At 35.0% G+C, this 14,056-nt stretch overlaps 1 long non-coding RNA gene across 1 annotated transcript; it reads left to right on the forward strand.

Moving 5' to 3' along the window:
- Nucleotides 1–510: 510 nt before the first annotated feature.
- LOC148852574 (uncharacterized) lies at nucleotides 511–2,020 on the forward strand. Its single transcript, XR_016099549.1, has 2 exons — nucleotides 511–921; nucleotides 1,124–2,020. It is a non-coding gene; the product is annotated as an uncharacterized LOC148852574 (long non-coding RNA).
- The last annotated feature ends 12,036 nt before the right edge of the window (nucleotides 2,021–14,056 follow it).

Genomic DNA, 14,056 nt, shown 5'->3' on the forward strand with positions numbered 1-14,056 from the left:
GTATCAATTCAAATCTGGTCCATTGACACCTATGTTCTAATCTTCTATCAATGGATCAGAAATTGGCTCAATCCAATATAAATTCATTATGGACGGACCAGGTCCAATCCAATATATCATATTAGTCCATCCAGTCCGTCCAAATTCAATATGTCTTACTGATCCATCCAATCCTTCCAAATGGATTTTGATTTGGACGGAGTCAAATCCAAAAATGATCCATCGACACCCCTACCTACACTACACAAAAACCAATCAAACCTGATCCGACCCTAACCCGATAGATCGGGACGGTGCAGTTTATCATTAAACCCGACGCAACAATTTTGTCATTCACAGTTTCACACTCTAAGCATCAACCTTGTTTTATAAAGCCCTGGCCGGCTGTCTTCCATCTCCCAATGCAAACCAAATTAAAAGTTCTTTCACTTCGTACTATATTCTTCCATAATGGCTCATAATAATCCTACTTCATCTGCTCTTTCTGTGGCTTTGGACGAAGAAACCCAAGAAGATCAATCAAAAAATACCCAGAAGACAATCTCCATTATCGCCGTCTCCACAGCTGCCATTGCTGGAGGAGCTCTCTTCAATTCTCCTCCGGCGAAGTCTGATAAAGAAAGCCCCATCTACGAATTCCTCTCAAGAGCATACACAATCTCTATCGCCGTCAGCTTGGGCTTAAGCCTGGCGATCCTTCTGCTCGTGCTCATACAACCAACAACACGTAGAGCTGTTCCCACAGCCAAGGCCATGAGTTGGGTTACTCTTGCACTGCTTTTGTTTGGGGTTTCAGTTTGGATCTATCTGGTGTTGATGCATGCTTGAACTGAGCTGAGCTTGTTCATTGTGCTACTCTGCTTTTTAACTCCATCACTGATCAGTTCACTCGCCTATAATCAGTAATTCCTAGCATTCTGGGTGAGGTTCTTGGTCCCTGACCTTGAGTAGTTTTGAGTAATTAAAGTTTGTAATTTCCAGTGTATTGTTCATTGATTTACGAGTTCATTCGGTCTGTAATTTCCTGTTGGGTTTACTCCTTCCTACTGTAGCTTTTTTTTTCTTTGGTAATAAGAGAATTTTATTATCAAAATTTACTTACTGTGGAAAGACTACATCGTAGCTTAAATCCAAGAATTCTGTGGAGACCATTGAGCTATTAGATGGTGTGCATGGCAGCTGCCATGGAAAGCCTGTGTCGTCTCATCGCTGTGCGGGGGAATTTTTGTCAGCTAGCTGCTTGAGAGCTGAAAACTTTTCTGAGGCAGCTCCGTTAATGAACGTAATGATCATCGCCTGTGGCGACAAACGTGGATCAAGAAAAATCTGTCGGAGACCCGCCTGTGAGGCTTCTCCTAACAGCAAGCCTGATCAGCTCGTAGCTCAGCGTCCAACACGGATCATACCAGCCTCGCTCTCCGGTGCTCGCGCTGGAGGTTTGTTGGTTGTCGGAGTATCAGGAAGAAGCTTAATTCCACGGTCTGATGAGGAATTTCTGAACCACCATTAAAGGATCCGTGGTGGATCCTTTGAAAACCATGCCGTTTCGAGCAAGTAAAGCCACCCATTTGTCCTGCTCGATCATCACCAGCAGGAAATATGCCCTCCTCCATTAATGGCCAGCATTATGGCTATACCTGTAATTAATGGACCTCCCCAGATCTCAGTGCAACAGGCGAAATAATAAGCTAGCTAGACGGCTCTAGCAAAATTGATGGCAGTGGATCGATCCCCACTTAATTTCTCCGAGAAGCTTATTTACTGCTGTTGCTCGGAAGCATACCCGCCATAGAAAATTCCTGATCTTCACCGGAACAAGAAGGAGAGATGCTCGGTCTTGATCTCAGATTATCGATCATCTACAAGACTACCAACTCCATACCATTATTGCTACCACCCAAGCCAAATGATAACCCCACCTTACAATAATTCCCACTGTGTGTGTTTTTGAGTTTACTCGACTATCAATGATTCTTAGCAATTTCTTTCGCCTATAGCTTGCTTATATATATTTTGTTTTTCTATTGTTTGAAGCCAACAAATTAATTAAGCATAAATGTCAAGATTGTGTTGTAGTTAGGCTTAGTTTGGAAAGAGTACAACTACATACAAAATAATATAAACAGCATTCTACATATTTGTATTTGTATTCTTTCCAAACAGAGCCTAAAAAAAAGAAAACGTATTCATTGTTTTAAATTTGAAAGAAAGGCTCAGTAAAGTGCAAAAGGTTACATTTTGTATTATTTTGTCTGCGTTCGTACTATACTCCTTCCAAAGGGATCACAATAAGCAGATTGTTGTTAATGCTGGACGCCCACGGGATGATGATATCCAATCTCCCTTATCTGCATTAATTCTCTTCAATCAACTATTATACGGGAAATACATACAAGTTATAACCAATGATCAACTGGTATAAACAAAATAGGTGATATATATACTGGTATTTATCAAGTTAAAATGAATGGTGGAGGTAAGGGTTAATTACTTATATATACCCTTTGTATTTAAGAAACTAATTAAATGGACTCCCAATCTCTTACCCACAAGTGAAACATCTCTCCATGCATAATATTATGTAGGAGCATGAAATGTTCCCCGTGTATGATTGTGACGTTATTGATCTGTACAAATTTTTTGTTCATTGATAAAATGAATTTTTCTTTTCCATTTCAAATCCATGACTATGAAATCAGATAAATGAGAAATGAATCATCAAAAAATGAAAAAAAAAGAAAAAGAAAAACAGACAATTTCTAGTTATATGCCTGGATTGAGGACAGAACTAGATAGTTCCAACTGTTCTATTCCGAGAGAGCTTAACCCAATAAACATGGGCAGCTTGTGGTAGGAGATTCAGCAGTCCAGATTTCCTACTAACTCAATTCTACAATCCTCTCTAGTAACCCAATAAAACAATGCCACCTGTCTCTAAACATGTTTTAGAATCCTAACTTGTGCAAATGATTAACGACTGTTATTGCCCTTCCGTCAGACATCTTTTCCTAAAAAATTCTTTTTTTTTTCTTGTGCATGATTTCTCTGTAATTCCTCTCACCCTCTCCTTTCTGGTGTTGTTGGAATTTTCTATATTCACCAGACAACAAATTTTTGTCACCTAACGTCGTAAATTTTCTCACTGCAATCATCTCATAATATATATTAGGATGGTCCCATCTTAGATGCCCTCTGAACCTCTGAAAACCCTTCAAATATAAATCAATCTTTTATTCAAGATGTATGAAAATCCAATCTCCAATTCATGTTGAGTCTGTATCAACCTTGTTAACAACTTGTTTTGAACAGGTTAGAAAAGGTAGGCATCCCCGTAGGCATCCCCTTATTTTTTTTGCTTTTGCTTCCATTTTCATCCTCTTTGCTTTTGCAACTCAATCGAGTATAGATACTACTGCTCTGTTTTCTGCAACGGAAACAAGGCGCAAACTAGTTCATTGCCAATCATCCCAAACTTCACTACTCCTCCTTTGAATGGAAATCTACTACTTTATATGGAAGCTAGTGGACAATTGATTCCAAGCCTAGAATCCAAACCATAACAGTTCTATTATGAGACTCGTTCTATTCACTTTCAGACCAAAACCTCCCTTAATCGATATTTTATGGTGATTTGCCTTTCCATTGAGTAAATTTTGGAATTCTATTGCGATTCCATTGAATTCACAATTAGGTCAAGAATACCCATCTTCACTTCAGTTTTATCCTTGTAGTCATACCATGGGCCGAATATAACATCGAGCAAAGAAGAGAGAGGCAGAATCATGCATATTTTTTTTAAGGAATACATGTCTAACGGAGGGGTAATAACACTGTCCATGTTATTTGCAAAGTTAAAGATCAAAAGATGTTTAGGTACAGGTGGCATTGTTTTATTGGGTTAGTAGAGAGGATTGTAGAATTGAGTTAGTATGAAGTCCGGACTCACAAATTATAACACACTAACAACGGATTGGGTCCATCTCTATAAAATTAGAAGCAAGGATTAAAATATTAGCACGATATGTCGATACACGCTGATACTCATGCATCTCTTTTGTCTTGTTTAAAAAGAGCTCTTACAAAGAATCAAACCCAAGTCTTGGTGCCTATGCCACTATGCGCTACCATTCTAAACCACTATGCCATCATTCAACTTGTAATATTATGTGAAATAAAATAAAATTTATTACCTTTATCATTAACGTGAACATAGACAAATACTATATGTTTATGTTCAATAATTTTAACTTAAAAATAAAAAAAAATAACATTAAAAATTACTACTTTATAAACATTAATGAAAGAAACAATCTACCAAATTTATATTTATATCAAAAGCTGTTTTTACTCTCAATAGATTTATACAAATAAAAATATTAATAATAGATAATTATTTTAGTACTTAAAATTCATAAATTTGTACATTGTATGTATCTTCAAATTTTAATATTTATTTATAAACTATTCATTGATATTTTAATTTAGACTAAAAATAGCATATTTATTATTTACAAAAATTAAAAATTTTTGTTTACAAAATATTCTAGAATATCATATTAAATTGAATTTATCAAATCCACTAATTTAAATTTCTATCAAAATGATTTGTTATTTTAGAAAAAAACTATAGAAAAAATGTTAATAATGAAATCATTACTTTAATAATTAAAATTTATGAATTTCATATGATATGTACCTTAAAAATTTTAATAAATTTGATATAATTTTAGTTAAGATTAAAAGTAAAAAAATGAAAATAATATATGCATCTTAGAAAAATTATAAATTTTATAAGATAGTAATTTTGATATTATCAAACATTTCAAATTTTAATATTTAATTGCCTTTTTTGTTATTGTTGAAAAGTAAAAATAGAAAATAATTGTTATAGTAATTAAAATATAATAATTGTATATGTTTTGTGTCTTGGACTTACATAATTTAACACAATAATGGTTTGGTGCATGTTTTACTTTGTAAAAACTATATAATATGAGTCTTGGATTCTTGATTATTGGATTATCAATAGAATTGTATGATATTTATGTATCTTGTTATATTACTAATATATTTTTTTATGTATTTATACTTTATTTGTAGCTATTTTGACTTTTAAAATTAGTGTAATTGATGTGTTCACAAAATTTGTATCATTTTCCTAGCGTATCCATGAGTTTTCATATCTTTTGTCCATATCCATGCATTTCTAAAGTAATATCCATATCTAAACTGAACGATACAATACCCGATACTAATACTTTGATCATTGATCGAAAGACAAAAACCTCTAATAGAAATGTAACTAACTTGATCATAATAACCTCCAATACCCAATTCAGCAATAATCAACGTCCACCTATTATAATGAAAAGCAATTAAAAGGAAAAGAATTGAGGTCATAGAGCTTGAGAAAAGCTTAATGGAAGCATCAGAAATCAAAAATTCGGACAAGCATATATCTATCTGTTAAACATAAAGAAGCCAGCATTCCATCGGTACCTAAAATTAATAGCGGTGCAGATCTATCCACCACTTAGGCACCTGAAACTAATAGTGGTGCAGCTCTATCCACCACTCAAACGAAGCGTTTCACCAATCGATCATTGATCAGATGCCATAAATATTCAAACTGGTAACATGAAAGAAATCGAGCCGTCGTTCTCCACTTTTCTCAGGAATAACCAATCGAACTCTTGATCAGACCTGCCAAAAAACCCAATCTAAAACTGCGATTTGAGGCCTAACCACAATCTACTACACCACCGAAGACGGATTCTATAACTCACTTAGAAAACTCATAACGATGGCTCCTCTGTGTAGTAAAAACTGCGATTATTTCTGGGTTTTGATTTTTAGTTATAAGGGTACTGTCATTACAAAAAGATTTAGAGCATGATATTAACGGTTCTAAATGGTCCATTAACAGTGGTCTTTTATATGTTTTTCTTTTTTTTTTTGAAAACATAGGGCAAGAGCTTTATTTAACTTTCAATTTGGAGGCTACATCTCATCCAAAATAACAAAATAATAGATAGGATCTGGAATAAAGGACCAAGTAAACAATCGGCTTTGTCTTAGAGCAAATTGGGCAAGCCCATGGTCTGTTCTATTACAGGACCGAGGGGTGTGATACACAGGATGGGAAGAATTTTGAGATGGTTTTACAATCCAAGGCAACTAACAGCGAACTCCAAGGGCGTTCCAGATCCGAAGAGAGAACTTGAATAGCAACTTTTGCATCACTTTGGTTGTTTAGCGGGCAGTTCCACGCCAATAATAAAATACATGTGACATGCCCCTTTTATAGTGGAGCGTATGAATTTATTATTAGCGTGGAACCTCATCATTGGTTTTACAGCCCGCTAAACAGCCAAAACGTTCAGCTAATCCGAATTCAAGATTGATTGGTCCATATTATCTCCTGAGGCTCCGTTTGTTTGCCATTTGGTGGAGGCGTTTTAGTTTGGGGCTGATCCGTGTCATGTATAAGATTTCTGAGTTCCCTAATATCCCTTGTCATGTAATCCAACTCACCAACCAAAACCTCTATGACACTACCACATTAACTACGAACTTGGCGGGTTCAGGTTAACCTAATTGCACAAGGGGCACCATAGGTCTGAAACGTAGAAACCTCTTTCCATGAGGCTACCACCCAACCAAAAAACTTGACTTTAGAAGAGGCCACATATCTCCAAATTGCATTGCTTGGCAACTGCTCTTGAAGTTCACCAATTAGACTTTTATAAAAGGATTTGACAGTATGATTCCACTTCCATCATTTTACATCTTGAGAAAGCAAGTTGGGGAGACTATTCTGAAACAAAGTTAAGAGCTCAGCCACCATCACAATCTCCCAATCATTAAAGCTTCTTCTGAAAGAGGGATTCTAGATGATTCTCTGTTGCCTTAAACCACATATGATTCAGCAATTGAGGCCAATTTGTTTTCAATGCATACATTGTCTCCACAGCATGGGTCCAACCAAAACCTTAACTTCCTTCCATCCCCTAAGTTAAGCTTTATGCCTTTTAATTTGTTGAATAGAAAAAAGTTTAGAAATTCCTTTGCACACAAAACCAATCAAAATATGTTCTATTTGATTCATTCCCAATAAATAGTTTTCATATTTCAATGGTTTTGACATAAGGATGAAGCCATTAACTGTAAAAGATTTGCCTGATATCTATCCAATATTTAATAAATGGTATACATTTACTAGAATACCACAAAAAGAGAAAATTAAGCAATTTGAGAAGTCAACTAAGTTATTGATCAAACTGTTTGACCCATGGCTTAGTGGCCAAAAAACTGAATTTTAAGTGTGGGGCAGGCATAACAACACAGCTACAAGTGATTCTTAATGACTGCAATGTTATTTTCTATGATTAGACAAAACACACCTTTCGTGATTTTCATACCCACTATCCACTTAACTATTGATGAGTGCGGATTTGGCCCTCCAATGACATTGTGACACATGGTATATTAGAACAATTAGGTGACATCCGGAACCACTTAGGCAACAACTTGCTTTAGCCAAGATGATGGTGTCCCAGTTGGCGACCTAGCACAAGTGCCGACCTGGCGACCTGGCACAGGCGCCGAACTGGCGACCTGGCAGCCTGGCACAGGCGCCCGATCGACGGCCTGGCATATGTGCCAAATTGGCAACCTGGCATAGGTGCCGAACTGGCAGCCTGGCATAGGCGCCGACCTGGCGACCTGGCACAGTCACCGAACTGTCGACCTGCGAGATGTGCTCGCCGAAAATTTTGGCACACATATCCCAACACTCCAACGATCCTTGGAAGTTAGCCCACGTATCGAACGTTCCGGAGGATGGTCAACATGCATGGCGGTTGCCTCCGGGAATCTTAGACCACTTAGGCGACCTCTCAAAAATCTCGGATACGGTGCGTGAAGCCTTGCAGGTCTCTAAAGAACTACGAAGCTCAACAATCAATCCAGCTCGACACCTAATAGGCAGCTTGGCCCTCTGGTCAGTTCGACACATAATAGGCAGCTCAGCCCTTTGGTCAACTCAGCACCTAATAGACAATTCGGCACTCTGGTCAGTTCGACACCTAATAGGCAGCCCGACCCTTTGGTCAACTCGTCACCTAATATGCAACTCGGCCCAATAAGTTCGGCACCTAACCTGCCCAGCTCGGCCCAATCAAATCGGCACTAAACCTGCCCAGCTCAGCCCAATCAAATCGGCACTAAACCTGCCCAGCTCGGCCCATTCAGTTCGACACCTAACCTGCCCAGCTCGGCCCAGTCAATTCGGCACCTAATCTGCCCCCAGCTCGGCTTGGTCAATGTGGCATCCAGGTCCTCATCCAGCAAAAGTTATCCACTTCGGCCTCTGAGTCATTGGCCACTTGGAAGCATACCAAATGACGAGGTACTTAGCACAAAAAAATTGATTCATCAACTATTATCAAATATATTAACAAACAAAAGGATCTGAACCTACAAAAGTTAAGAAACCACTAGCATTCAGATGAATCAGTTCCAAAAGCACAAAAGCACCTACAATAAATAGAGAGAGAGAGAGAGAGTTTCACTTGTTAATGTTGGTACCGTTCTCTTGTTGTCTAGTGGTTAGAAAACCGAGATTGAGATCATTGTTTGGTTGTTATCCGGTTGTGAGAACGCTAAGATTAAGATCGTTCTCTGGTTGTCCTCCGTGGTGAGAAAGTTGAGAGAGAGAGAGAGAGAGAGAGAGAGAGAGAGAGCAAGAGATAGAGAGGGCAAAAGGAGGAGGAAGATGAAAAAATGGTTTATGTAGGGAGTCCAATTTACAGGCTCGATTAATAAATGAGCCAAGCTCAAGCCTAATAGAGCTCAGCTCGCAAGCCAAGCTCGAATATATTTATATATATATATATGTATGTATGTATGTATGTATTTCTTAATTTTTAAATATCAAATTAAAAATATTTTTATAAATAATTCTCAAATCAAGCTCGAGCTTATGAGTTTTTACTCAAGCCAAGATCGAGCTCAAGATTCTTGCTCGAACCGAGCTCGAGCTCGAGCCTTGTACTACCTTGGTGAGCCGAGCTCGAGCCTCGTACTATTCAACTCAGCTCGGCTCGAATCCACCTCTAATTTGCACTATCCTCCAAACTCTCCAAAAATTCCTTTTTTCCAAGTTCATTGGCTAGCAAAGCACTAAATACGCCATTCAAGCAAGGAGCATTGACTTTGGTTGTTTGGTTGTACCTCTTAAATTGGGTCTGAAACCTATTTTCAAATCTGAAAATCACAGACCTTGGGTTGGCTCTTAATGAGTTCAGATGTGTTTCAGAGTCGGGCCAATGTCCAAAATATCCTTACAATTTTTCGTAAATGAGTTGAATTACCCTTGATACCCCAAACCTAGAAAACCAAAACATTCAACCTCTCTCTAACTCTCTTTCTCCCTCCCTCTCACTCTCAATCTCCCTATCCGCCCTGTCTTCCTGCCACCGCCGCTACAACTTGCAGTGGCAACTCTCTCTCTCCCCATGTCTTCTCTCGCTCTCTCTCTCTCTCTCTCGCCCTCTCGCTCTTCGCCCCATATTCCCGCCATCGCCGCTACAAGTTGCAGCGGTGGCTCTCTCCCCCTATCTTCTCTCGCTCTCACTCTCTCTCTCTTCGCCCCTGTATTCCCGCCACCGCCGTTGCAAGTTGTAGTGACGACTTTCTCTCCCCATGTCTTCTCTCTCTCTCTCTCTCTCTCTCTCTCTCTCTCTCTCTCGTTCTTGCTCTTGCTCTTGCTCTCTCTCTTCGCCCCCTATATTCCCACCACCGCCATTGCAACTTGCAGCGGCGGCTCTCTCCCCTCCTGTCTTCTCTCGCTCCCCCCCTCCCTCTCTCTCCTTCCCTATCATCTCTCGCTCACTCGCTCGTTCTCTCTCTCTTTCTCTCTCCCCTATATTCCCGCCACTGTCACCGCCGTTGTCTTCTCTCTCTCCCCCCAGCGACGACTCTCTCTCCCTCTCTCTCTCTCTCTCCCTCCCCTATCTTTCCACCACCACCATCGCCGCTACAACAAGCAACAATGGTGGTTTGGTACTTCGGTGAATAATAATAATGGTTTTATTAATTATTAACTATAAAATATTTTTATTAATTATTTTAATATTTTTTATTAAACATTAATTAATTTTTATTAAATTTACTTATGTTATTTATTATTTATTAATTATTTTTATTAACTAATAAATTTTAATTATTTCATTAAATTTTAAAAATTATTTTAATTTTTATTTGTACAAATTATTAATTATATTAATATTTTTATAATCATTATTTATTTTTATAATTATAATTTTTTATTTATTAATTAGTAATTATTAATTTTTTATTTTTTATTTATATTATTTTGAGGTTGAAAATTATTTTTATGAGAATGTAAATTGAATTCAACATTTTCAAATTGTATATTTTAGGGGTAAAATAGTAAAATCAATAAATTTTAGATGGTAAAAGATTGATCCAACACAAACAAACTCATGGATTCAGATCTTCTAAAAAGTAAAAAAGCAACTATACCTCTTTTCAGATTTCAAACACATTTAATTTCTTTGTAACTTTTCATATCTGAATTTTCAGATTTATCAAACGCCACTTAAATTTCAAGTGGGATCCACTTATAATTTCAAGCGGGTCCCAAGTATTACTTTTTTCTAAAAAGAGGAAATATTAAATGGTTTTATTTTATTTAGTGGACCCACTTGCAATTTTTAACTTTAGAGTTTAATAGTGTCATGTCAGCATTTCCTATTATTTTATTTATTATTTAATATATTGTAAATGATGTCACTAACACCATGCATTTTAGGGCTAATAGTGGCGTTTTTTTGAAGTCTGAGGTCTATTGGCCTCTCTGATTGTATAAGGGAAAATGTGGCCTTCTTGCAAAGTACAGGGGTTTTCAGAGCCAGAAATCCAAAAAGAATAAGCAACCACAGAAGAGATACAAAAAAATTACATGGTAATGAGGCTTCATCCACAAGCAAAGCCATCAAGCCATTGATTCACTATCAATAAAAAGGGGTACAAGAGATTGTGTACAACCTCCCTACAACTTTTGAGAAATAACCCACATATACAAACCCTTCTTACAACTTAACCAAAGAGTATTCTGACCTCCACAATGTCACTACAAAACTGGAATAACATTATGAAGAAAACCAAATCAGTAGAGTGCACCCTTTGTAGGAGAAGAATAAAGAACTTCGTAGAGAAAATCACCACCCAAGTGTATCTCGCAAGCACACAAAACTTTTCTACCCTTCCTTTTCTCTTTTCACTCTTTCTCTATCTTGAAAAGTAAAAAATCCCCACCAAGGATTTAACTCCTACTTAGTTCTTATTTCCAAACAGCTCATGTCCCATGATTTAAGTTATAAAGTGTGCATTCCAAAAAATGCCCCTATAGGGAAAGAAAAAACTCCATTCAAATGAAGGAAAATATAACGACAATTTTATATCACCCACACATCAGATTTTCATTATTAGAAGCAGTCAACCTCTAGCCACTTGATCTGCAAGATGTATGTATGTGTTTCTTCTTTTTTATTGGGAAAATCAATAAGGGCATCTTATGACATTAGATAATCATGAGTACATGTTAGTTACACAAAGTGATGGACAACTTTTTCTATACTCACCCAAGTGGTTATGACCCGTGTGATGCACGTGCTTTATTTATAAGCAAAATTGAAGATAGAGCTATATGACATTTTCAATTAAACGTTATCCATCTAAGTTCAATCCAAGTATTCTTTTTTGGGGTTATGTCTAATTTATCCAATTACAGTCTAAGCTGTGCTTTAGTGAGAGTGGCAAATTTTCTATTCTCTAGATAAATTTGTATTATTCTTTTGTATCTTAGTGCTAATTTTTATTAATTATTTTGAAAAAAAAGTTTTGTATTAATTTCTATTGGTTTATTATTATTTTTTGTATTTTTAGGTAACATTATAAAATAACATCCTCTTATAAAAATTCTATAAACCACCTTTATGTTTTGACCCTAATAAAGGCCTCTCCTATAGTTTTGAGAAAAAAAGTGCAAATATCTCCTTTTCCTTGGCCTTTTGGTAACAAAGATATTGAAATTACCAACCTTTGTCCTTGTTAATGCATTATCATACATAATTTAAAGTTTCAACTTTACCCTTTGCTAATTTTTTTTGCCAAACAACTTTGGAAGAATAACTCTCCTTAATCTTCTCTGACAAAATAAGGTAAAAAGTCTAAAGTAAAGTAAAATTAATTCATTACATCAACACTTTTTATTTAGAATGTTGATGAAAGAAAGGTATTTGCACCTTTTTTCAAAACAACAGCGAAGGTTTTTGTTAAGGTCAAAACACTAGGGAGTTTCATAGGATTGTTAAAAAACCCAAGGAGGTTTTTGTAATTTTCCTTATTTTTAAATGGAATTTAAATTGATTTTAAAAATAATTAAGTTATATTTAGAATTAACATCTTTATCGATTCTTGAAAATTAGTAAAATTTGAATATACTTAAGTATATTAGGTTTTTATTAAATTTAAATTTCATATGAAATTTAATTAACTATATATATTTTGATAATTTTATGGAACTTAAGTTGGTTTTAAATTAATAAAATATAATTATAAAACTAATAATTGTATTAGTTTTATATTAATTTTGAATCAATAGTAGTTTTTAATTTATCTTGTTTCTTTTATTAATTAAATTCTTTTTATTATATTAATAAAAATCTTTTTATCAATAACAATAAGTAATAATTATTTTTTGTTTCATTTAAATAAGTACCTAAATTTTTTTTATTATGGTTAGTTTATTTTTATTATTTTAAAATGGAATATACTTTTAAATATAAGTAAATTATTTATCACAATAATATATTGTTAAATATCTCAATTTCAATATAATTAATCTTTACTAATAATTACAGCTTAATACAAATATATATATATATATAGGTGATTGATCACTTGAGTTATTTTGTTCAATTTTAAAATTAGAAAGTTCAATAAAAGTAGAAAAAAGATAGCTGCCTTTGAGAAGAAACTAGAAAAAAAGATAAATGACTTTTACAATAAACCACAAAGTAGGAAAGTATAGAAAAAAATCCACTTTAATATATAGATATAGATACACAACCTGTCAATTACCAAGAAAACAATAAACATAAATTATAGAAAAAAATCCATGACATGTTTGTTATAGAACCTCTTGAAAGCAACAGTCCATTGAAGACTTGGGATCTATGTTCGCATTGGTAGTGGTATGTAATTTTGTATTTCTTGCACAACAGAAAATGATAAAAAGCTTAAAAGAAGGCATTTATGATAGATAGACAATAATTTCCATCCAACCCTATATGTAGTTGAGAGAACACCTGTTGAAACCAAATTATATAAGATATTATGGAGAGATTATCAAATTACAAAAGTTAATCTTCAATTCCAATTGCAAGCGTAGCACAAAGCAGATTTTATATATGATAGATATCATGAACTGCATTTGAATACTAACAAAGATTTTTTTTTTTTTTTTTTCCGGATTCACTAGGATGCAGCAAATTCTTATTCCAAATTAATCCTTCATGTTTAAAGAATTCACACCACCCAAATGATTCTAATCCTTTGAGAGTGAAACTATCAATCAATGTTATTCATTATCAAAGAAAACAAACTTAAATATGAATTCAAAGGATTAATCTTGATATGCTCTGTCCTAGGAATAAAAGGAAAGACTCACTACAAGAAAAGTTGTAAGAAAAGTGAACCCAAAGGATTACTAAGGCTCAGTTTGGAAGCAGTACAAATGCAAATATGTACAGCGTAAATACATACAAAATAATACAAAATATAAGGTTTTGCACTCTACATATTTGCATTTGTACTCCTTCCAAATTCAGCCTACAGGTCTAAACATATTCTTACATATATGCTAAAAAATAATAAAATTAAACTATATATATATATATATATATATATATATATATATATATTTTTAAGTTATAAGACTTTAAGAGATGATAAGTTATAAGGCTTT

Source organism: Nelumbo lutea, chromosome 5, assembly GCF_056320005.1.
Source record: "Nelumbo lutea isolate HS-2025 chromosome 5, American lotus-T2T, whole genome shotgun sequence".
NCBI lineage: Eukaryota > Viridiplantae > Streptophyta > Magnoliopsida > Proteales > Nelumbonaceae > Nelumbo > Nelumbo lutea.